We start from the raw sequence: 25,335 nt of genomic DNA on the forward strand, positions 1-25,335 counted from the left end.
GGACTGAGAATCTTATTTTTCTAGCATCAGTGATATAGGAGATAGGACCTGGCAAAGCTGGCTGAGGAAATGAGCAGAGCCTTTCAAATAAGACACCAGGAAAGTAGGAGGACCAAGGATGTAGGACTTCTGAACTCCCACCAGATGTAGATGTCATAAAAGAAAGGCACTATCATTGAAAGCTGCCATGGTAGGTTTCTGTTTCCACCATATCCCACCCAGTGTTTCTCAGATGCAGCCTGAACTTTTATTTTGACTTTTATCTTTTTTTTTCTTTGTTTGGCTCAAGTTCACTCTGAAGATCTGGTTTCTTCCATACCTATTCACTCCACACTTGTCTAATACACTTTGGAAGTCAGTTTTGGCTTGTGTCTTCCAATTCTTTGTAGGAGGCAAAAAGGACACTGGATATGGTTCATTGGTGTACCATTTCTAAAGGATACCAGAACTTAGTTTTGAAAAATGTTGGAGTTTCTTTTTCCTTTTCCTCCATGAGATGGGCAGCAAAGAAGATGCTTACAAAGTACATCAAGTTTTATATAGTATGTTAAGCAGAACATAGCACTTAATATACTGGATAATAAAACAATAAGGCAAATGGCAAAACTTCAGGAAATTTTGATGATAAGTGATATTTGTAGTTTTCAAGAATTTTTATAGGGCCAGAAAGATAGCTCAGTAGACTAAGGGCCTGCTAGACAAGCCCAGGGACCAAGGTTCGATCTCCAGCACCACATACTAAGCCAGCCCTGCGCCCAGGTAGACTAGGCTAGGAACAGAGACCAGGCCTGGTAGTGCACTCTTGTAATCCCAGCTCTGGTGAGTCTGAGGATAGGAGGCTCACTGTGAGTCCAAACTGCACAGTGAAGCCCTGTACCAAATGCATAAAAAAAAATAATAATAGAAGAATTTTTATAATTTAACTAATTATTCTTTGCTTGTTATACTGCTCAAAGTTGTTTTTTTTTTTATTTTTCAATCTTTACAGTTAATCAGGCAATCCTAGGAGTTGAAGGTAGTACTATAAAAAGCAAAAGTGTCAGTTACTTACAACAGCCATATAAAAGCAATCTCACATGTGCTCAGGAAGGCTGAAATATATGTGGATTTTCTTTTTTTTCCCCATACTTTTATTGAGAAACAAATAGCAGTGAGATAGTTTGGTCAGGCAGTTTCAATAATTAACACATTCCATACATTCTTCCTAGTGGTTAATTGCTGTACAAGATGCGAACATGATATCCTATTTACAAACACTATTAGAACAAATCCCTCTATTCATTAAGAGCATGTAACTATATATCTATCCTAACCATTTTGAATACTCAGATACAAATGGACATTCATCCGTATCCCCTTTCTTTGTTAAGTTCCATTATTTGAATATTATACATGTGTTAACTCACCAAAATATTCTCAAAGAGTCCAGTGGCCCATAATAATATTGGGTCTTCTGCTTCACTAGCAATGTCAGAAATTGTTAACCTGAGTCCACTACTGCTCAACATAAAGGCATAGCTTTACTTCTTAACTTCATTTTTATAGTTTTCTGCTGGATGGTTAAGATAAAAATAAAGCAAGACCTATGCAACAAGACTTGTAGCTTCTGAGTATGATGAGGTCAGTGAAATCCCCTCAGGATTTATCCTGAGATCCTGTACTTCAGATTGTAGATCCTTTGTCAGTGTCAGCCATGTGGATGAGTCACGGCCATTGCTTGGCCAATGTGCTCTCTGTGAAAGCCTGAGAAAATGTTTTCTCTCCATGTGACTCTCCTTAGGCACACTTTATATCATTGATCACTTTCCTCTTTGACTCCATAATCTCCTTGATCAGAAAATTTGCGACACTACTGAGTTACATGACATTACAGTACAAGTTCTCATATGTCCTGAGTCTTAATTGACCTTGGAAGGCTAGGACCAAAATGTTTGCTTTTCTTGCAGCCCTCCTTCTTCTCTAATTTTGGTCTGCAAACTTAGGTTGTTAACTCTCCAGAAGATAAGCTTATTGTTATTACCATACAACCCGGGCTGTTAAGCTTAACCTCACTGTCTGAATATCAAACATCTTAGGCATAACGTGGAAGAGGTACTTTTCATCAAGTATTGATATGTTGAAATTTAAGTCCCTAGACAATATGATGAAAAAACATTTAAAACTTAGAATATATTTTAAAAATAGACATAAAGAATTGTATAATTCTTATGTTTACACGTAGGTCAAAAAATCTAACCATATACAACCTTGAAGCAAGACAGTCCCACAACATTCCTTTTCCTGTCTCCTGCCTTCATTCACCACCCCCTTCTTTTTGAACAATCATGTACCCAAGAGACAGCACAGCAGCAACTGGCATGTCATGACAAGCACCCCATATTCAGAAGACCAGAATGACAGGCACTCCAAGCAAGAACCTACTATTACAAGTTGCCATCTTCAGTGCAGTTGCTTAGCTCACAGGTGTCAGTATATATAGTTAGTCAGGATTGGAATCTTTCCAAATAACTGCTAGATTCAAAAATCTCCTGGAGATTCTCAGGATCATTGCCTTGCCCATCTTCTACATATAACTGTGTGGTTTGTCACTGTCATGTTTCCTAGCTCTCCTCCTTTCCCTCTTAATTAGTTAGTCCTCGAGTTCTTGCTTGCCTTTTACTTGTATTATACCTATTTGTATTTCTTCTTTTGAGTTCTTATACTAGGGAAACTATGTGATCTTTACACATGTGTGTCTGGTTTATTTCACTTATGAGTATTTTTCAAGTGGCATCCACTTCAACACAAACCTTTGAGTTTATCATTCTTTATAGCTGAGTAATACTCCATTGTAAAAAAAAATACCACATCTTTTTCCATTCCTCAGGTGATGGGCATCTTAGTTGTTTCCAAGATTTGGCTATCACAAATTGTGCTGCTATAAACATAGGCACACATATATCACTATGATATGATGTTTTCAGATCCTCTGGGAAAATTCCCAGTAGAGGAATAGCTGGTTTAAAGGGGATTTCCAGTCCAACTTTTCTAAGGAGTCTCCACACTAATTTCCATAATGGTTGCACCAGTCTACACTCCCACCAGCAGTGGAGAAGGGTTCCTTTTTCCCCACAGCCTCTCCAATATTTGTTGTTGGGTGATTTCTTTATGATAGCCATTCTTTCAGGGGTGAGATGATATCTCAATGTTGTTTTAATTTGCATTTTGTGGATGGCTAGTGATGTGGAGCATTTGTTTCATATATTTATTCACTTCTTTATTTTCATTCTCTGAGAAGTGTATGTTCATCTCAAATGCCCACTTCTGAACTGGGTCTTTAAATTTTGAGGCCCTAGTGTTTTTTAGTTCTTTATAAATTCTAGAGAGCAGTCCTTTGTCTGAGTACTTACTTGTCTTGATTTTTTCCAAATTTGTAGGTTGCCTTTTCACTTTGTTGGCCATTTCTTTTGACATGAAAAAACTTCTCAGTAAAAGCAGGTCCCAGTTGTTAATTCTTTCAACTGTTTCCCATGCGATTTGATTTTTGTTCATGAACTCTTTGCCTACCCCAATGTCTTCAAGAGTTCCTTCTACTTTCTCTTCCAGGAGATTTAGTGTCTCTGCTTTAATGTTTAGATCTTTAATCCATTTTGACTTAGCTTAGTGTATGGTGATAGACCTGGGTCAAGTTTGAGTTTTCGGCATGTAGAGAGCCAGTTTTTCCAGCACCATTTGTTAAAGAGGCTATCTTTCTTCCAGTGAGTATGTTTGGCCCCTTTGTCAAAGATAAGGTGGCTGAGTGCATTCGTAGGGGCTTCAGCATCTTCTAATCTATTCCACTTATCCTCAGCTCTATTTTGTTTCCAGTACCATGCTGATTTTATCACTATATGTGGATATTCTGCATTGGTATTTTTGACCACGTCTAGAAAGTCAATCCACAATTCTTTATAAAGGAGTTTCATATATATATATTTGTATTTTTTTATTTTTTAATTACTTTTTTGAGAAAGAAATAGCAATGAGACTGTTTCAAAACAGGTTAGTAGGAAAGTTACAATAATTAATACATTGCATATTGTTGTCTTCATAATAGTTATTCAGAGTACAAGATGCAGACATGATATCTTATCTAAACACTATTAGTACTAATCTTTCTTCTCATTGAACTAAGAGAAAGTAGCTGTAGATCTAAACCTAATTGATTTGTATAAACAGGGAAGGGTCTACAGGGTGGGTGTTCAGAGTCTCACTACTAGATTGGACTCATAGTGATCTGCCTATTTACAGCCTCCCAAGAGCTGGGATTGCAGGCAAATGCCACCATGCCCAGTCTCAATTGCTGTCTCAGTGCATCCTGGAGCAGGGCCAGCATGGCAGGCCCAGGGATCAAACCCCCAGCCTCTGTGCCTACTTGCAGGCACTTCAATCCAGTGAGCTATGTGGCCGGCCCTGGAATTTCATATTGCAAAGCAACTCATCCATTAAAAGCAAATTAATATTCACAGAATACATGATCTATGATTCTGACCCTCCCTAACCTTTAGAAGAATCATATATATTTTTTATTTACACATCACAAAGCTAAAGTTGAAAAATATTACTCTAAATGTGTAATTTGCAAGTTATAGGACTAAAATAAAAACCCATATCTGATTCCAGATTCCTTTTAACAATATGACAATACTTATATCATTATTTTCACACTAACAAGTATGGTATTAGAGAATGACAAAAGAAAAGGGAATGACTAAGGGCAAAATGATTTGTTAGGTGATTGAAAGATGTTATTTACACATCTTTCAAATTCAAATTTAAGTTATAAAAATCTTGGCCCCTAGCAAGAAATTGTTCAGCACATGCAGCAGCAATGGGATAGATGCTATTATTATTCCAGAAAAGCCAGCAGCTCCTGTAGATGCCTGCACTTGACAGGAAAAAATCATTTGAGTGCATTTCCAGGCACTGCTGAGAGTGATCAAAAGCAGACCAACTACACATACCAGAAACTAAAGAATAAGAAAATTAAAACAAGACATGTTGTGGAAGACGTTTTTTAAATCATTCATTGCTATTATCCTTGCTCATTACACAATAAATAAACATCAGGAAGAAAAATATTACAATGCAGTTATTTTATGGAGTTCCTCCAGTCTCGCTACATAAATTATCTTCTGAGCCATAACACTTAATGAATTCTGGAAAAATTTACTCCATTTCTTAGAATTAATTTTTTGGCCTTTTGCAAAATAAGTTCTTTGGTCTGTGCTGAGTCAGTAAGCTCTGTCATCTAGATAACTTTGTATAAATCATAGCTGAAGGTCAGGCCAAAGTTAATGCACTACATTAATAAAAAATAAGATTGCTTTGTATTTTGGTTTGTTCTATTTGGTTTTGTATGTTTAAATATCTCTATTCCCTGTACTGATTATTCTTGGTAGTTTGAATCTCTTATAAATTTAAGGTTTAAAAAATTGTATTTAAAAAATTAAATTAAAAATTAAAAGGGGCTGTCATTCAAGGGATATAACTGTATTAAAGAGCATGGTAACATGTATGAAGCCTTGGTTCAATCAATAGCACACCAATATAAAATAAAATATTAAGTAGTAGCTGTGGTTTCAGGCTTTTGTAAGGGAATCAATACAATGAAGACATATATCTTATAGAATTATTTTCTAGTAGTCACCTAAAGAATCATATTAAAAAAGTGCAGGAAATCTGTCCACACTCTAAAAACCAAAAATTCCAACTGAGGACCTGGATCCCACACCAATGTCCTGCTTCCCACAAGTCTAATTGGAGACCAAGGGCCCACAACACAGACCTGTTGTACTAGAAAGGCCCAAAGGTCAGTGGTGAAAGCTACAAAGTCTATGCCAGTGAGATGAAGGATTCGCACCAGCAAGCTGAGGAATCAGAACCAGAGCCAGGAAGCAAAACTCAAGGTAAGAACCAGAGCTTCCCTGACAAGAACCAGGGCCATCCTCAGCCACAGTGAGGTCCTGAGCTCCTCCAATGATGAGGAAAGCTGAGTTCCCAACAGGAAAGCCAATGTTTTTCAGGAGACTAAATTTCCCCAGGAGACTGAGCTATGCATTATCTTCCCCTCCAGAGCCAGTAAGCAATGCTCAAAGTGAGGACCAGAGCTTCCCCAAAGTGAACCACAGCCGTTCTCAATGATGTGATCCTGAGCTCCTCCTCCAAGAACAGCCAAGTTTACCAGGAAAGCTAGCATGACAAGGTCACCCAGCAGAATAGCCCAGGAGAACTAGCAGCTACCAGCAGCTCCCAACAGCTTCCAAATAGCTTTCCCAACAGCCCTCCTACAACTTCAGTTCTGCCTCTTAATGCTGCTGGCAACAATCCTCAGGTGACTTCCCATACTAACACCTTGCTAGATGCTGGGTGTAAACAAGTTGACCACCAGTTGACAATCCAACACAGTAGTTAAACAAAAGAATTAACAAGGTAATAAACTTTCTTATTCATTAGAAATAAGTGACACTAACATCTAAACAAGATAACATTGTTCACAATCAAATGAGCAAATATAGAAAATAATGCCCAGTACTGATAACTCTATACACCTACAGACTTACACCTTCCTAATTTCGATCCTCATTATCTCCTGCTTGGGCATTCTTAACAGCTCATTTCTATCTTATTTGTCTGAACCCAATCTTGTATTTCTTAAATTCTGTCTCCATTCTAAATCCTGAGATATTATTTCAAAAATGTAATTCTAGCCCATGTGTAGCCTAGGTTTCTTGGCTTCTCAGTTTCCAAGGAGGAATAGTTAGGATGCAGCTGTACAGAAATAGCTAACTGCATGGTTGCAGCTCAACTTTGCCATGGTTCTTACAGACAATACAAATCCCACTATATCCAAGATATGTCCCTCTGACAACCACAGGAAGCTACACTGGAATTGCAATGTTGCTTAGAAAGCATGGAATTGGAATAGGAACATTAGTTTATACAATTCAAATGGCTAATGGAAGCAGGTTAAGTCTGGGAACTCTCACAAATCTGAACATTCTCCACCCTGGCAATTCTTGGATGAATACCAGAAAATTTCCATTTTGAGTTTCCATTTTTTTCACTCCCAATGAAACTTTACCCTTTTTGTAACTGCTACAGACTAGAACATCTTGCTAACTCCATATAACATCAAAGCATGTAAATCCCTCATATTCTTTAATGTTGTATATCACCTAACAAAAGACATGTAAATTTCTGTGGTTTAACTTAGTGAAAAATGATATGATTATAACCAGCACCAGGAGGTGAATTTAAATATGAAGCTCAGCTAGGGGAAGAAGAGAGACAGATACACTGTGGATCCCTAAGATGGAACTCTGAGGATGAAAATTTCTTCTACTTCTCATGGGTGGTGATTGAATAAAATCCATTTCCTTCAGTCAGCTCTTAGCTCCTGAGTTAGCAGTGAGCTGCCCTGCCTGGGTATGACAGCGATAGTTGATTACCTACCTACTCTATACAAAGCACTGTTGTACACTCAGCATAACCTATAACCTAGATAGATGCAGTTATTGTCTTCCTCAGTTTTTAAAGCCATAAAGAGTAGTTCTCTCAGGGGTCATGGAGATGGCTCAGTGGAATAAGCACTTCCTGGCAAGCACAAAAGCTTGAGTTCAATCCCCAGTTTGGCAAAGAAAAAAAAAGTTCTCTCAGAGAGAAATCTAGTCTTTCTTATTTACAATTTTTTAATTTATATTAATTAGCATACATTCACACTATGTAATAATGACATTTCTTGTGGGGAGTCAGTACATGCACATAAAACATTTTTTTGCCCCTTCCCTTCCTTCCTTCCTTCCCTTCATCACTATGTTTTGCATTATTTTCATTTATTACTCCATGTTTGCAAGGCATGATGGTTACAATCCATGTGTGGAGTTGGTACATGCCCTGAACATATCCCAAGTGCTTTGCTCCAGCCCTTATCCCTTCCCTCCCTCTCTTGAGCACATTCCAGTCTGAAAATCTCCATACTTCCTATTATCTATTCTTTATTTTGTTCTTTATTTCTACTCTGGGTTTCCGGTATAAAAGGAGCAATGTGATAAGCTTGTGTGTCTGGTTCATCTCATTTATCAATATAGTCTCAAGGTGCATCCATTTTTCCACAAATGCCTCCAGCTTATCCATCTTTATGGCAAAATACTAGTCTATAACCTTCACTTTTTCATTGTTAAGATTTTGGTGTCTGGTAGCTGATGGTCAACTTGTAACACCCAGCTGAACTGAACAGCATGCTGCTGTTGTGGGAAGCCCAACAGAGGACTGCCATCAACAAAATAAAATTTACCAGAAAAGAAGAGGTGTGATTAGACAGCTGTTAGATCTCCTGGTACTAATGGTTCTCCTATAAGAGCTCGTTGTGTTGGATTTCCTGATATTAATAGGGCTGTTCTCCTTATCAGAGGAGCTTGTGACCTCACTGTTGCTGTGTACTTTTTAGACTGTTGCTTCCTGGCTCCAGTGTAGATCCTTCAGCCTGCTTTCACAGAGCCTTCATCCCACGGGCACAGACTTTCTAAGTTCCATCGCTGACCTTTGGGCCTTCCCAGTGTAGATACATGAAACAGACTTGTTTGGGGGCATTGCGAGGGGCTCAATGTCTTTAGATGGACTCATGAAAGTCATTGCTGTGAGATGCAGGCCCTCATTTGGATTCTTTGGGCCTTTAATATTTGGACAGACTTCCTGTACTCTCTTTGTATATGACTCTTCCAGTGACTATTCTAAAATACTCCTGTAGATCATGTGTCCTGTATTGTATTGTCCTCCATGCAAACCCTGACTACCACAGTGTCCTTTCACTGCTAACACAAGAACACAACATTAGAAGGCTTTTTAAAGAGCAGGGATGTAGCTCATGTTAGAGAATATGTTTAGCATGTGTAAGGCTCTAGATTCATCCCCAACACCACAAATACATACAAAAATATAGGATGATGACCCTGTTTCTCATCTTCCAAAATTTAACATATCATTTTAGATACCTTGGAGAATAATATACCTTGGCCTTATTTAAAGTCAGCAGTTTGAATTAGGGCTATGGTGTTTAAAACCTATCATTAGATTGTTTTCTACATTTATGCCTCTGCTATTTGATGGGCAATGTTATATTTTTATCTGATCCCTGTGCATTCTGTCTCTCCCCCACATTCACAAATCTTCTGCCTCAGACTTTTTCAAGATCAAGGACATGCCACTATACCCAGCTTGACCCTGATGTTCTAAGCAGTGGTTGTTAAGAAACCTCTGGGCAATCATGGCTTTTTGCAGGGAAGCCCACACTGCTTTCTCCAAGGCGTTATTTCATCTTGCCTTTGCCTCTTTTTTTTGGCCTAAACTCATGCTACAGAACCAGTTTCTCACTCAATTTTTGAATAAATTTGCCATCACTTTTAAAAAGAAGAAGAGGAAGAGGAATAGGAAGGAAAAGGAGAAGGAGAAGAAGGGGAAGAGCAAAAGAGACTTCTGGACCTCTTTGTGCTCATGAATGTGACTATTGAGCACAGCCTTAGCCTCAGATGTTCTAAGGTGTCTCTGTCCTCCCGGCTCCCTCATTCATGTACTCTAAAGCCCAGGCTCTTCTGTATTCTTTAAGATGTATGACATTCATTAATAAATGATTTTATTTTGCAATTGTTCTAATTAAATCATCTTAATTGTCCAGTGCATTTTTTCTTTCACATATGAGATCATGATGCTCAATACTACTTTAACACAAGGTTGATTGTGTTTCATGAGGATTAATTGAATTAGTACATTTACACTTTGGATGATGTGAGATCTCTATTATGCATTCAAAATTATCTGTGACACCTATGTCAATTAAAAATAAATTCATCTAGTCAAGACAAAATAATTACATTTATTGTGGGGCTAATTAGGATTGCAATTTGAGAAAACTGTTTCATGTAATTTTAAAAATGTGCTTCCAACATTTAAAAACTGGTGACTATATTTATAATTTTAAACTGCAAGAGAGTTAGAGATTACAACATTTCTTAGGAAATTTGATTACTGCTACCAAAAGTTAAGATGATTTATAAGAAAGATGATAAGAGTTGGGCATACTGGCACAGGCCTATAATTCCAGAACTCTGGCAAGTTGAGACAGGAGGATCCCAAGATTGAGCCCAATCTAAACAATTTATTAAGGCCCTGCCTCTGAATTAAAAAAAAAAACCAGAAAAAATAAAAAATAAAAAGCCAAAGATCTAGCTTAGTGGGTTCAATCACCTGGTGTAAATGGGTGTTACCTCATCCCCTGAAAATTTTGGGGGATGAGGTTCATTATAAAGAAAGTAAGCGGAGGTTAATAATATTTCAGGAAACTAGTTTGGCCTAATCCAAAACTCTGCTCCCCTGGTGGTTAAATACATCTGCAGCCCTGTTCAAAAGTTCAGCCATGGATTATCTGAAATTAAAAATGACCTTCCAACTCCATTCTAAGATCTTTGAACCAGTGCCACTCTGTTTTGACTATTATCTTTGACATCTATATTATCTATGCATCTTATATTACATATATTAATGTGCTATAGCTATATTTAAACAATATTATTTTAATAGTTACTAACTCTTAATTAGTGAAGGTGGTCAGATAATCTACTTACCTATGTATTTGATTTGTAAACTAACCTGAACTAACAAGAGGAGGAGGAACAAGGACAGGTCAACAGGAGCAACTAAGAGTATAAGGTGAGGGAAGGGAAAAAATGTATGACCCATTCTTCAGAATTGTTTTACTCTTTGATTCTCAAAGCTACTTGCAGATAACAGATCCAGTTTCATATCCTCTGATCTCATTAAAGTGTATTTCAGACTGAAGTTCTTCTACTCACAGTATTACATTTCTCACCCAGTAGATCCCTCTTCCTCCTTCAATATCTCCAGTCTGAGGCAGCATGGTTTTATATACAATATCCTCAACACCCTTAAGGAATTTAACAGCTTTGGCTCCTGTGCATATATTTATTGCTCTGCTTTACTGACTCCATAGTCCTTTGTCTCCATGCCATTAGCCTGATGTTGCAGAGTCTTTATTTTGATCCCATCACAATGTCTAATCTTCAATTATTCAAATCAGAAATTCCTCTATTTTGATAGAATTTATTTTCTCTATTTCATTTTTTCTTGTCATGTTTCACACTTTTACCTCACAAAAACTAACTTACCCACACTTTGCCTGAACTATGACTTTCTGCTACTGACTACTCCATCTTTCTTAAGTCACAACAACTCCTTGCCTTTGAGATCCTTCAAACATGCCTCTGTCCCTGTTCAGCATACAAGAAGAGAATCTATAACAAAAAGTGGATGAAGTCAGATTCTCTGAGCAATGTGAAGGCTAAGAAACACACTGAGACATTGACCACTTAGTATTGGAATGCCCACTCAAGGCATGGAATTTATCTTCAATCCTAAGTAGTTCTGTCTGTATACCCACATGTGACATATGACTGTAATGAGATGTGAAAAAAAAAAACAAAATTAGAAATAAGGCTTCAGAGTCTGGCCTGTCAAAGTTCAAGGGAGGGAGTTCTGAGCTGACATTTATAATGTTATTGGGCACTGAGACATTTTATACCTTTTGGTCTGCCATCCTTATTGTACAGTCGTTTGTCTTCTTGCCATTTGCCTCATGATATCAAATAGTATCATGTTTCAAGAGCTCAAAAACACAAACCAGGCAAGAAGAAGAAGAGAAGAGATATTGTGCATCAAAGCCTATCTGTCTCACATTGGCCAGAACCATATCACATACCATCTCACTTTTATAGATGCCAGAAAATTAAACTTTTAGGCTTTCAGCCACTATAATATTCAGGAAAAGAAAAAAGCCAAGTACAGGGTGGGGAGAGAGCAGAATGCACACTGTGTGAGTCGATGAGCATTTGACACAGCAGGACTCCAAGATGACAATATTTAATACACCATCTCCAGCAGTGCAGACCCCTAGATTCTCCTAAACAGAGTGCCTCTGTGTGGCACACACCCACCCTGAATCTTCTCAAGTGTGTGCTTCCAGCCCTTTCCTAAGCAACAGGATATGCAATAAGTAAAGGTACCATCTCACCACAATGAATGTATTCACTATGTATCATAAACATATATTAATAAAATAAACCCAAGATGATCTTGGAGTATGACCAAGGCCAATTCAAAAATGTATTCTCACTCTCTGAGATTTGAGCCATGCTGGAGTAAACTTCCTTCTAAGTGACTTTCCAACACAATCTTTTTTTTTCAGAATTCAACCATTTAATAACAAAATCCTCTCCACTCTCACCCCATCACAGCACACTGATAATCACAGGTCCAGTCATAGGTGGGGGCTATGGAAAGCTAGGGTGAATGCAGGCAGCAAGGGAGGGATCTGTTAGGTGCCTGCTCCCCATGTCACTGACTACTGAGAACACAGAAGGCCTCTTCTCTGCTCAGCCACCATCAGGGAGCTCCATCCACAGGAGCCCAGACAGCCCATGCACCCAAACAGAGGGCATGAGGGTCCAGGGCTGGCCAGGGGAGAAGAGGGATGTGAGCAGAAGTGACAGACCTGCCACCAGGTTAGGTTCCCTGTCCTGTCTCAGCCATGTCCAGCTCCAGGAGGGCCATGAGCACCCACACAGGCCTTGCCTTCTTGCCCTTCTTCTCAGACCTCAGAACCTCATCATGAGCTTTCAGCTTCTGTGAAAGTTTGTTGGCCTCTCAGATTGTGTGCCTCTTGCCAAACATGATCTTTTGGTAAAGGTGCTTCTCCCACTTCTTCCTCATCATAATGGCCAGGTGCATGGCCTCACTCTCCTCCATCTGGGCTAGCTGCTGCTTGTCCTCCAGCTTCATGGTGCCTGTCATCACCCTGGGTTTCTTCTCCTCTATCCTCTGCTCCTCCAAGGCTACAAGGCAGTCCTCCTCCTTCTCCAAACATACCTCCCCATCTTCGTCCTCCTCCTCACCATCACCTTCATTGTCTTTTTCCTCCTCCTCTTCCTCCTCCTCCTCCTTCTCTTCCAATTATTTCAAGTTTCCTGGGTCCCCTCCTCACTGCAAAGCCAGCAGCTTCAGCTTCTTGGGTGGAATGTAATCTCCTTCCTTCTCAGACAAGAAGGGTGAAGGGTGTGGGACAGCAGTACCCCAGGTAAGTACTCTGCCCCAGGATGGAGGAGCCAGGCCTTGACACAGTCAAACACCCACAGGGCTGCATGGAGTACCTGCTGATGACGGGGCTTTGTCCAGGAGAGTCAACAATCTGCTGGGTGATGCCAGCATCTGTGACATCATAGGTGGCCCCAATGCACAAAGATTTGTCCCAGGACACGTCCACCCCCACCCCCTGAAACGTCTGATGATGAAGGCCAGAGCCTCTCAAGGCACCTCGAGGTTCAGGAAGAATTTCAGGCCTTCAAAGAGCTTCTTGTGCTTTTCTTGAACTTCCAACTCCTTTCTGTGGTTCTCTTTCTGTAACGCCATCTCCCCATCGCAGGAAACTCGTCCACCTGAGCCTCCTCCACCCGCACAGGTACCACCACACGGGCCAGGATGGCACTGACGGCTACCAGTTTCTCCATGGAGCTCTCAGAATGCAATGTGTAGGTATCCTTCTTCACCTTCACCTCTGCTCTGGCCTGACTCTCGAGCGTTGGCGGGTTGTGGACATTGAGCAACTGGTAGAGGTGGAAACTGACAAAGCCCAGCAAGGTGATATAGAACCAATGAAAGGCCATCACCCTGTAGTCCACGTTTGTCGGGTGGTCACAGGAGAAGGCGTAGGGTGTGAACCACATGATGGGCTGCCCTAGTACCTCAGCTTGGTAGTAAATGTCTTTGATGGACAGAAAGACCTTTCACAAAGCACGGGCGGCAACGATGTAGAGACTCCATGGTGAGTCCGCGGCACAGCGAGATGGTCTACACGTGGCACATGCCTGTCCACGGGAAGGTGGAAAAGAGGAAGCACATGGGCAGGGCATCATCCAGGTCCCGCAGAGCATCGATGAATGTAGGGTACCATTCCTTGATGATGTGGTCAAGTGTGTATTTGGGCTTATTCTTCTGATTTTCCACAGTATTCCACTCACTTTCCCCATAGTCTTTCTGGAGCTTCCAAATATTGTATTCCCGGAATTTGTTGACAATGAGTTTGTGGAGGAGAAACTTGATGTCTTCTGGCCCTGCTGTGGAACCCTTGTTCACTTTCTTCTTATGTTTGGGCTCATAGGGATAAATGCCCTTCAGGATGCACATCGCCTAAAGTCTGCCGGGCTCAGCTGCAGCTTCTTCCGGGCTTTGTTTCAGGTGATGTAGTTGGTGACAGAACCTCATTCTTATTTCTTCTTCTCCAAGCCTCCCATGGTTCCATGTTGAAGGCTCTAGCACAATCTTAGTTATGATCAGTATGTTTCTTTCTTGTAAACACTTCTTTTTATCACAGAAACTAAGTTTAAAACTACTGCACATCACATCATAAGTCAGAACCCCCTTTATTCTAGTAATACCAAGACCAAAAGCAGAAAGTATTCTTATAGGATCAGTTGAGGAAACTGATCAAGTAGCAGAAGCTTGTGAGGCTGCTGTGAGGATTCAAGCTGAGGGGCTGATGGAGCTGCAGCTATTATTTAGAGAGGTGGGCAAGGATCTATTAGATCTTGAAGTCTAACCCAATAGGGCTCTGAGAACTGCATTATGCTTCACTGTGTTTTCCTTTGGAGACTTCTGGCCCTGTCCCCAAGTGTGTGCCACAGCTGTTCTTCAAGTCACAGTGTTCTGAACTCACTGCATGATGAGTTCATTCTTGTGTGCACTAGAGTTTTTTCCTAAATCTCTATTTCTTTCCTTGGCATTTTACTATATTTTTATCTTAAATTTCTACTCACAGAATAACCTCACTCAAATATTTATGATCTTCACAGGAACACTGTCGTGATATCTGGGTCAAAATAGAAAAGAAAGTCACATGGGCTCCATCCCTGGGGGCTCTGTTCCCATTTGTAAGACACAGTGAAGAGCTTCTTGCAAACTCCTGGGAAGAAGAATGATACAAGGCATTTTGAGCTTGATTTGGGACTAAATCTTGGCCCCTGGATTTAGAAGAATAGAGACTTTTTTTAAAAAGTTGGTATTCTGAAGCTACCAATGATTTTTTGTTGTTGTTTTCCACCACAAAACATGGAAACAAATGACTTCTTCAGATTGAACCTCTTAAAGATTTTTGTTATGTAAATATACAGCAAACAACAATTAGAGAGACAGATTTTGCTGAATTATATAAAAGATTGTTTACTTGGTAGACAAGAGCTGTGTTTCCACAGATTTGGTTCCCAGAAGAGGGAACATTTCCCCCAGAGACTGACGTCTGTACCTAAATGTGGTCGCTTTTCTCAGGAGATGTGAGCTGAGGATTTTGCTGGTAGAAAGTCAGGACCCAGGGCCAGAGGGTAAAGGAGCTCCTTAAATAAGACCTGTTCTGAGCCTTGGGTACAGTGCTGCTCTGAGCTCCAGATGGTGAAGTGTCAGATAGAGTTGAGGAGCCAGCTTCCTCTGCCCAGAACCCTTCATCAAGTACCACTCCTAAGAGAGCTGTCAGCTTCTAGAACCTCAGCCCTGGAAATAGCACTTAACACCTTGCTTTCTTCTTCTGCTCTAATCTCTGCCATCCCTGGTGTCTTTTTTATCTCCTTCTGCAAACAAATATTCTTCACAAGACCAAGAAAAGAACCACCAGCATCTACTTGCACAAACTTCTGATTTTTCTGAGAAAAATGGGTCAATAAAGTCACATGACTTTCACCTACCTCACTATGGAGGGAGTAGCGAGCTTGTCCTGGTCTAAGTCACATACCCAGGGACAAACCTTTGTAAGCAGAAGAGGGCTGGGAGCTAACCAGTGGTCTGTCAGTGGATGTGGCCACTGGAAACTGATGGGTATAAGCACTGAGTAATATTTGCACCCAACTCTAGGCACAGAGTCACTTTTTCCATGCTGCCTGTTCTTTCTCCCAGGAAGCCCTTGAGAAAAGAAGGAATGGAAGTGTTATCCAAATGCTTGAACCCTAGTGCTAAGAAGCACACAGAAATATTGGTTAATAAAAAAATGAACAATTCTAATCCATTGTTTTCCAACCCTGGACTCTCCCCATGAGCCACTTTGTCACCTTGCTCCTTTCTCTATGTGAGGACTTTGACTATGTTTGTGGACATAGGATAAGAGTGATGTGGTTTTGGCTGGCCAAATAGCTTACTGGCCCCACACCCAGACCCAGGGTGTGCTGAGACAGCAATTGAGACTGGGCGTGGTGGCGTACGTCTGTAATCCCAGCTCTTGAGAGGCTGTAAACAAGTGAATCACTACTAGTCCAGTGTAGTAGTGAGACCCTGAACACCCTGTAGACCTAAAATACAAAAAATAAGGGAGTGATGTGGTCTTCAAAATAAAAGAAAATTATTTTTTTTAAAAAAAGAGGATGTAGTCTTGTCAAGCTGAGACCCAGTTCAAAACTAGAAGTTTAATGGATATAATTTTTCTATAATAAACTTGATCTATTTAATCCTTTTTTTAAAAGACAAGGTCTTGTTATGCAGATCAGGCTGGATTTGAACTCACAATGTAGCCCAGGCTGGCCTCAAACTCACAACAATCTTTCTACCTTAGCCTCTCAAGTGCTGGCATCATAAATATGCACTACCATGCCTGGCCCATTTAATCCTTGTAAGTCTTTAGGAATCTGAGATCTTGAATTTTGAAATGTATTAGTGTGAGTGTGATCAAGTTTAAACTATGTATAGGGCCAGATAAATTTTAATAGTTATGATTTTTTTACACAAAAAGCAGGAAAAACAATTTTTTAGAAAGAGAAACCAGAGATGGGATGTATGGTGGTGGTTGTAGCTATGGCAGTGGGGGGAGGGGAAGTCTGGCCCAGATGTGACTGCAGCAGAGGCCCGGCCCAGTGGTGAGCACCAGCCTATTTGGTCAGGGCCTCTTTGTTTAGGGGCAGTCTGTGGGGCAGAGCAGAGGCTGTGTGAAAAACAGAAGTTCACCACCAGCCTTGCATTGGAAGTGATGGACAACTCAATAAAGAGAGCTTCCTGCTGTCTTTCCCTACTGCCTTTGATGGAGAATTTGATGGGCAACTTAGAGGACATTGTGATGGATGATGAATTCCAGTTATAAGGGCAAAATTTCATAAACAAGTATTACCAGGAGTGTGAAGACACAGGAGAGAATGAACTCAGCTGCATGATTTGTTTTGTTTGTTTGTTTGTTTGGTTGGTTGGTTGGTTGGTTGGTGGCTGGCTGGCTGGCTGGCTGGTTGGCTTGGTTTTGGTGTTGGTTTCTTTGAACTTATTTTATTTTTGTTTTATTTTGTTCTTCTTTTGGTGTTCACGCATGCTAATGTGCTACTGTTTAGCTATATTCAGGTTTAAACAGATTTTTTTTTGTGGAAAAGTCCATCGCAGAACATATGCTGCAGTGGGTTCTGGATTTAACATGGCAGCTTTCACAATATTGCAGCACTGGAAAGATATCTCTAGTGACATATTTGACATATTGCTCACATTTAAAGATTTTCTAATACTTAAAGAAAATTTTCTGGATAGTGGAGCAGAAAAAGAGTGCTGAGGACTGGATTTTTTAGTGATTCAGCATCAATTTTATTGTGTAATCATCATTTAATATAGCTTCTCAGAACAGTCTGTGACAAGTCCCAACTCCAAGCAATGAATGGTATCATTCTAGATATCACTGTCCCAAGCACTCAGAGAGGCTTCAGCTGGACTAGATACATCTCAAAATCACTGACCCTTCCACAACTCTTCTTTATGTTAAACGTTTTGCAACAGAGAATTGAACTCAAGCTTTGCACATGTGAGGCAAGTTCCCTACTACTATGCTACATCTCTAGCCCTTCATGTTAAGTACCAAAGCCAAAATGACCTGAGCTTCCTGGACTTGTTTCACCTGAAACACCTTCCTGTACTCAGTAACAGTGGTACTCCCTGCTTCCTCAAGTAGAGCCCCTGTCCTCTCTCTGAGAGATAGACTTCTCTGGAGCAAGCCCTACATCATGCACCCTACCTGGGAATGCATTCTCCCACCACTCACAGAGGTCTGTCAGCAGTGTAGAATAAACTACCAACATGAATCTTCTGTCTCAGAAGTTTTGCATCCATCTGTTGTTCAATCACAGTTCTTTTTATACCAGGTCACAGTTTCAGTTATCCAGCCTCAGTAGGGGTTGTGTTGGGGATATTATCTTGGAAAATGCCCAATCTAGATAGATACCTGTCATAAGACCTCTGAATCTCCTATGATCACAGCTCATGTTGAATGTCAGAATCAACTAAAAACAATGGTGGTTGCATTTGAAAGTCACCTCTTAGTCTTCTTTCCATATCCCTGGTATCACTCTGTCTTCTGTTGGTTCCAATGTATTCCTCTTTTCTAGAAGTATCTTTTATGCCCTATGTTTTAAAAATATGCTTTGTAGGTACTCAGGTCAGTGTGGTATGTCTGATCTTAGAACTTTCATGATAATCCCCTTGCTATGATTTGGATTTTAGTCATCCCCCAAAGGAACATAGGTTAAAGGCTTGTTGTCCAGAGGGTGCTGGTGAGCATTAGTGAAATATTTAGGGTTAGGCTTAGTAGGAGGCCTTTAAGCCACTAGGCCACACCAGTAGGACCCCACTTTATTCCTTTTCCCTATCAGCTTCCCAGCCATGGTGTGCAGTTTTGCTCTACTACATTTCTAATTCTCAGCATGATTTACTGCCTTGCCACAGGCCAAAAGCAACAGGACCAATTGACCATGGATTGAAATCTCCAAAATAATCTTTCTCTCTTTATAAATTGTCATGGCCTTTGTTATAGGAACAAATCTAACACACCAGACAGGCAGATATTCACAACCACTTACACTAATGTAACCCTTAAAGGTCAAAGGACTAGATGCAGCATGCTTTTTAGTTGTTAGTACTATGAAGGTAAAGGTAGATTTTTACAAAACTTTTCTCTTTTGCTGTGCATCGATGAATGGAAGTTACGTGCTTGAAGCAGACAGAAAACTACCATCTTCTCAATGCATGTTAAGTGCACGCACTGAAAGTTTTTCTATACAAAGTAGTTTGTTGCATTTTCTGTTGCACTAGTTAAGGACTCTGCAGTTTGTTTTGTCTCATTTTCTGTCAATATCTCCCCTGACAAGATGGTGTTGCCTTGGTGTAGCTCAGAATAAGGAACAGCCAGTGAAGCACTGTACTGGTCATCCGTCTGCTTGAGCTTAGTGTTATGTGTGGTAGAGTATTACTGAAGGAAACTGTACAAGTTTCACATCTCTATGAGGAAAGAAAAACATAGTTCAATCTAAATGTGTACATTCAGATTTTTTAAAGCAAAAGCAACCTGTGCTGACTTCCCCTTAGCTACTTTGGTTTTAAAAGATGAGCAGTAAGCTATGTGCTTTCTCTGTACAGATGTATCTTTTTATAAAACTACTTTGTACCATTAATACAGAGGGAAAAAAGTTTGACTCTGTAACAATAATATAATTATAGTCATTAGAAAATTGCTTGCCACAGATTCATAATTATCATTCCAGAGCGATAACCATCATACATTATGATGAAGGATGTGTCAGATTTGCTTTTACAGCTCCTGTGTGCTTAGTTCTGAAATCTTAGTTGTCAAGACATGTCATCAGCTCATAGTGGTAGAAAAACCAAAAATTGAAGAAAGCACTGGTCAGTACCTTATCTTGAGAGTCTCATTGTTCTCTAACTTTTCGTGTATTTGACTTACCTCTCCACTTAGATGCCAGACTAAAAATGTCTTGTGTTTGTGAGGAGGCGATCTTCAAATAAAAATATTCAGACTATTCAAAACCCTTGGTGGGGATAATAAAACTACTCCCTTGCACCCGTCTTTTAAAGCCTATCAGTCCTAACAGACAATTTTAAAATAACAAATAATTTGAGCTAACCACTTTTCATCATCCCGAAATGTAGTTCATTGGAAATATAACCAGTAAACACATAATCTCACTTAAAAGGAGAACAGTATTCCCTAACTAAAATACAGATAATTTAGTTTAAAATAAAATACACATTTTTTATTGTAGATGAACACAACTAAACAAAAACACTTATAACGTAAGTAGAAACTTGTGCACATTTACACTACACAGTTTGCAATTAAAGGTCATAGAGAAATATTCAGCTGAATACTGTTGATGCTTTATATTTTTTTGATGACAACTAAAACCACCATGAAAAGAACAGAAAATGCAAACCAGAGCAAGCTACTCTTGCTATTTAAATGCCATGAATAGTGTTGAGTTTCAGTGACATGATTTTCCACAATGATAAGCAACTCTTGGTAAGAAAAAGTATACAGTTTAAGAAAAAAAAAATGTCTTTTCACCAAATTTGCCTAGTAGTTGCTTTACTGAAAAATTCCAAGCATATGAAAACCATGAAATACTGTTTGTTTACATGTAAAGTAGTGTCAGATTCCAGGCTCAGAAAATTATGAAGAGGTTTTCCATCTCATGCATATTCAGTAAGCCACCTAAAAGTGACGCAAGACACAGAGTTGTTGCTGGATGAGACTGTCTCTCACTGTGAAGGATATCCAACACGAATTGTCTTCAGTCACTGAATGTCAACAAGGCCACCATGTGACAATTCTGAAACATGTCGCCCCTTGAGGGTTGCTGCCTTGCAAATTGTTAAGTTTTTGTCTTCTAAAAGGTGGAGAATAAAACACTTCATCCTGGGAAATTAAGGTTCTGCTTTGTTGATTTTTGCCAACTTTATATGTACAACAGATAATAGTTCCAATTAGATAAATTTATACACAATATATTATTATCAGGTTGGGTGTGTATGTGCACACCTGAGTTTATGTTGCTCAAATAAGCAGGAAAAAAAGCCCAGCAGTTTGTGTAGATTGTTTCCCGAGTAACCAAGAGGCCATAAAGCAGCCAGGCTGAGCACAACTTCTACCACTATAGTGTAATGCTATGGTTCAACCCTAGCCGACAATGGCACTATTCAAGATTGGATGATCCATATTTGGATAATGCACTGCCTGGGTACCACAGGTACTCATACCTCAAGGAAGCCAAAGCATAAGACCCTGTATCAAACGGTAGGATATATAATTCTTTATGCCTATTTTTAAAATATATTCTAATTTTTAAATGTTTTTATCATATTTTGTAGGGACTTAAAGTTCAACATATCAATACTTGATGAAAAATACCTGTTACATTACATATTATGCCTGAGATGTTTGATATGCAGACAGATAGTGAGGTTAAGCTTAACAGCCTAAGTTATTTGATAATAATAATAAGCTTGTCTTCTGAATGGTTAACAACCTAGTTTGCAGACGAAAATTAGAGAAAAAGGAGGGCTACAAGGAAAGCCAACATTTTGGCCCTAGCCTTCTAAGGTCAATTAAGACTCAGGACATCTGAGAACTTGTACTGTAATGTCATGTAACTCGTCAGTGTCCCAAATTTTCTGAACAAGGAGATTATGGGGTCAAAGAGGAAAGTGATCCCTGATGTAGAGTGGGCCTAAGGAGAGTTACATGGAGAGAAAACATTCTCTCAGGCTTTCACAGAAAGCACATTGGCCAAGCAATGACCTTGACTCATCCACATGGCTGACACTGACAAAGCTTCTAGTATCTGAGGTACAGGATCTCAGGATAAATCCTAAGGGGATTTCACTGACCTCATCAGACCCAAAAGCTACAACTCTTGTTGCATAGGTCCTGCTTTACCTTGGTCTTAACCATCCAGCAGAAAGGTATAAAAACGAAATATAAGAAGTAAAGCCATGCTGTTATGTTGAGCTGTAGGGGACTCAGGTCACCAATTTCTGGCATTGCCAGTTAAGCAGAAGACCCAATACTATTATGGGCTACTGGACTCTTTTAGAATGTTTTGCTGAGTTTACACACCTATAATATTCAAATAACAGAACTTAACAAAAAAAGGGGATACAGATGAATGTCCATTTTGTATCTGTGTATTCAAAGTGGTTAGGATAGATATACAGTTACATTCTCTTAATGAATAGAATGATCTGTTCTAATGGTGTTTGTAAATAGGATATCAAGTCTGCATCTTGTACAGCAATGAACCACTAAGAAGAATGTATGCCGTGTGTTAATTATTGAAACTGTCCTCCCAATTTGATTTGAAACTGTCTCATTGCTATTTGTTTACCAATAAAATTATGGCAAAAAAGAAAAAGAAATTTATTTTAAAAAATCCTAGGTACTCAGTTCTTCATATTTCTGTACATTATTTCCCACTTTGCACTTCTTAGAGCAAAAAAAGGTTAGGAGAGCTGCCCCAAGCTAAAAAATTTTGTTGACCCCTTTCAATGACCCCTTCTAAGGCATAGCCATGCTGTCTCAACTCTTGAGAAACAGAAAACTGCCCAAATTTACACTGCTACCAGTGGGCAGCTTTTTTTTCTCAATACAACCAAAAGATACTAAGCCACACCCCTTGCCAAAAGACTCTATCTATTCTCTTGTGCTTTAATAAAGAAAAGTAGGTGGAAGAAGGGACAAAATACATTTTTAAGAAACTCATGACTTCTGTCTTTGTTCATTTTTCATAAATAAAACTTTTTTTGCACGTGGAAGTATAACTTCATTGACTTAGACTAGATAGCAAGTAATCCCATTTCCTTTTACAATTAAATCATCCATTCTGTTTGTGAATGTGAGCTTACTTCATCCATTTATGGAATCTGCATACAACTCACTTTTCAATGGATACATATTTGTACTACATAACGATTATGTTTATCTTGGGGAGTTGGTATATCTACGTTACAGCTGAATGAACCAAAAACAGTCCATGTTCTTGTGCACGATAAGGAAAGTAGTAAGTAGCTACATTTATTGAAGATCACAGGATGGTAGCAGAAGGAACAAGCAGAAGGGCAAAGGGAAAAAGAAGAGGGAAAACTTGATGATTCAGGATTCCAGAATTTAAGATCAGACACCCCTGATTCCATTGTGGTCAGACACCTGTAACTCCAGATGCCTCCCATTCTATCCCTCACTGTCAATAATGATCTGCTGTCTTGGGGTCTGCCTGAATTCTTATTAAGGCAACAAAGAGAAGACCTAGCCAATTACAGTGGGTTTCTTGGCACAACTTGACTAAGGTCTGTTTGACCATTTGATGACTGAGCTCTCCATGCATTGTGGAGAGATATTTATTTTCCAGAACCTCAGCCATTCCCTGTATGACTGAGGATGTGAAGAAGGGTTCATTGTCACTCTTCATAGATCTGGACAGCCCAAACTTAGAGATCATTTCTTTAAAGAGAAAGTTTTACCACCTGGACAGCCCATTCTTATCCTCTATTCACCCAGTAAAGGCATCAGTGCACAGTAAGAGGTCAGTATGTTCCTTAGACCTGGCATGCAGATAAAGTCTATTTGCTGATTTTCTCCAGAGAAGAACCTTGCCTTCATATTGTTGCAGGCAATTTGGAAAAATGAGTCTGTGGGTTCTAGAGGGCACAGACAAGACATGCTTTACAGACCTGGATTACAAGCTCTATAAAGTGTTCCTTTCTTTCCACAGACCCTCCAGCATTTGTTGTTGGTTGATTTCTAGATGATATCCATTCTCACTGGGGTAAAATGAAATGTTAGCGTTTTAAGTTGCATCTCTTGAATGAGCAACAACATTGAAGATTTTTTTTCTTGTGTTTATTTGGATTTCTTTACCTGAGAAGTGTGTATTCATCTCAGATGCCCATTTGAGGAATCTGGTTTTCTTCAATTTTTTATTCATTACAGATAGAAGTCCTTTGCATGAGGGACTTTTAGCTAATTTTTTTTCTCACTCTGTGAATTTTCTTTTCATTCTATTGGTGGTTTCTTTTGATGCACAAAAGCTTTTAAATAGGATGAAATTCCACTTGTTGATTCACTGAGGTGCTTTAGGTATAGTTTGGGTCTTGCTCATGACGTCTGTTCCTACCACTATGTCTTCAAGATTTCTACCTACTTTCTCTTTCAGTAGATTTAGTGTTTCTGTTTTAAAACTTGATCTTCATTTTTTACTTAATTTAGTGCATGGTGACAGACATGGGTCTAGTTTGTATTTGGCATGTTGAGTCAGTTTTACCAGCACCATTTATTAAAGGGGTTATCTTTCTTGCAGTGGACATTCTTAGACCCTTTGTTAAAGACAAAGCGGCTGACTATATTTGTAGTATTGTCCATATCTACTAATCTGTTTCAGTGATCCACAGGATATTTGTTTCCAATTCATACTCCTTTTATTTCTCTCTCTTGTGTAATTTATCTGGCTAATATTTTCAGAACTATGTTAAAAAGATGTGGTAATAGTGGACATTCTCTCTTGTACATGATTTTAGAGTACAATCTTTCAGGTTTTATCCATTTAATATAATGCTAGCTGTTAGATTTTTTATTTTTGCATATATTTATTTGCTGATTCTACTTCTTCATCTGAGAAGTGTCTATTCATTTCAGATGCCATTTTTTTAGGAGGCCAATGCTTTATCTATTAGGCCACTGGCACTCCTCAGATGCCATTTTTAGATTGGATCTTTTTTTCATTTTAATGAGAAAAAAAGACAAAATAGCAATGAAACAGCTTCACAACAGGTTAGTAGGACAGTTACAATAATTAATACATTGCATATTGTTGTTTCAGAGGACAAGATGCAGACATGATATGTACAATATGTACAATAAACAATATTAGTACAAACCTTTATTCTCAATGAACTAAAAAGAAGTATGTGCATATCTATGCTAACTATCTTGTATATACATATTTTTTTCACAACAAAACAGTCCTTTATTTATATCCCCCTTTGGCTGTTAGTTTGTCATATTTGGTTTTATCAGGTTGCGGTAAAGACCATCTATTCTGATTTTCTGTAGGGGTTTTTATCATGAATAAGTGTTAGATTTTGCCAAAAGTTTTTTCTGCAAGTATTGAGATGATAAGATGATTTTTGTCTCTGGCTCTGTTGACATGGATGTTATTGATTTCTGTATGTTGAACTATCCCTGCATTCCTCGTTTGAATCCAACCTGGTCATGGTATATAATCTTGATAATTTGTTGAATTCTGTTTGTTAGTATCTTATTAAGGATTTTTGTAGCTATGTTCATTGCAAAAATTGGCCTGTCATTTTCTTTTTCATTGGGTCCTTTCTCTGCTTTTGATATCAGAGTATTACTTGCCTCCAGGAATGTGTTAGGGAGAATCACTTCAGAGGAGTGCTGATATT

At 39.1% G+C, this 25,335-nt stretch overlaps 1 pseudogene; it reads right to left on the bottom strand.

Moving 5' to 3' along the window:
* Window positions 1–12,591: 12,591 nt before the first annotated feature.
* LOC101580798 lies at window positions 12,592–14,375 on the bottom strand (annotated as a pseudogene).
* Window positions 14,376–25,335: the final 10,960 nt, after the last annotated feature.

This window comes from Octodon degus, unplaced genomic scaffold (genome assembly GCF_000260255.1).
Source record: "Octodon degus isolate 3935 unplaced genomic scaffold, OctDeg1.0 scaffold00125, whole genome shotgun sequence".
Classification (NCBI taxonomy): domain Eukaryota; kingdom Metazoa; phylum Chordata; class Mammalia; order Rodentia; family Octodontidae; genus Octodon; species Octodon degus.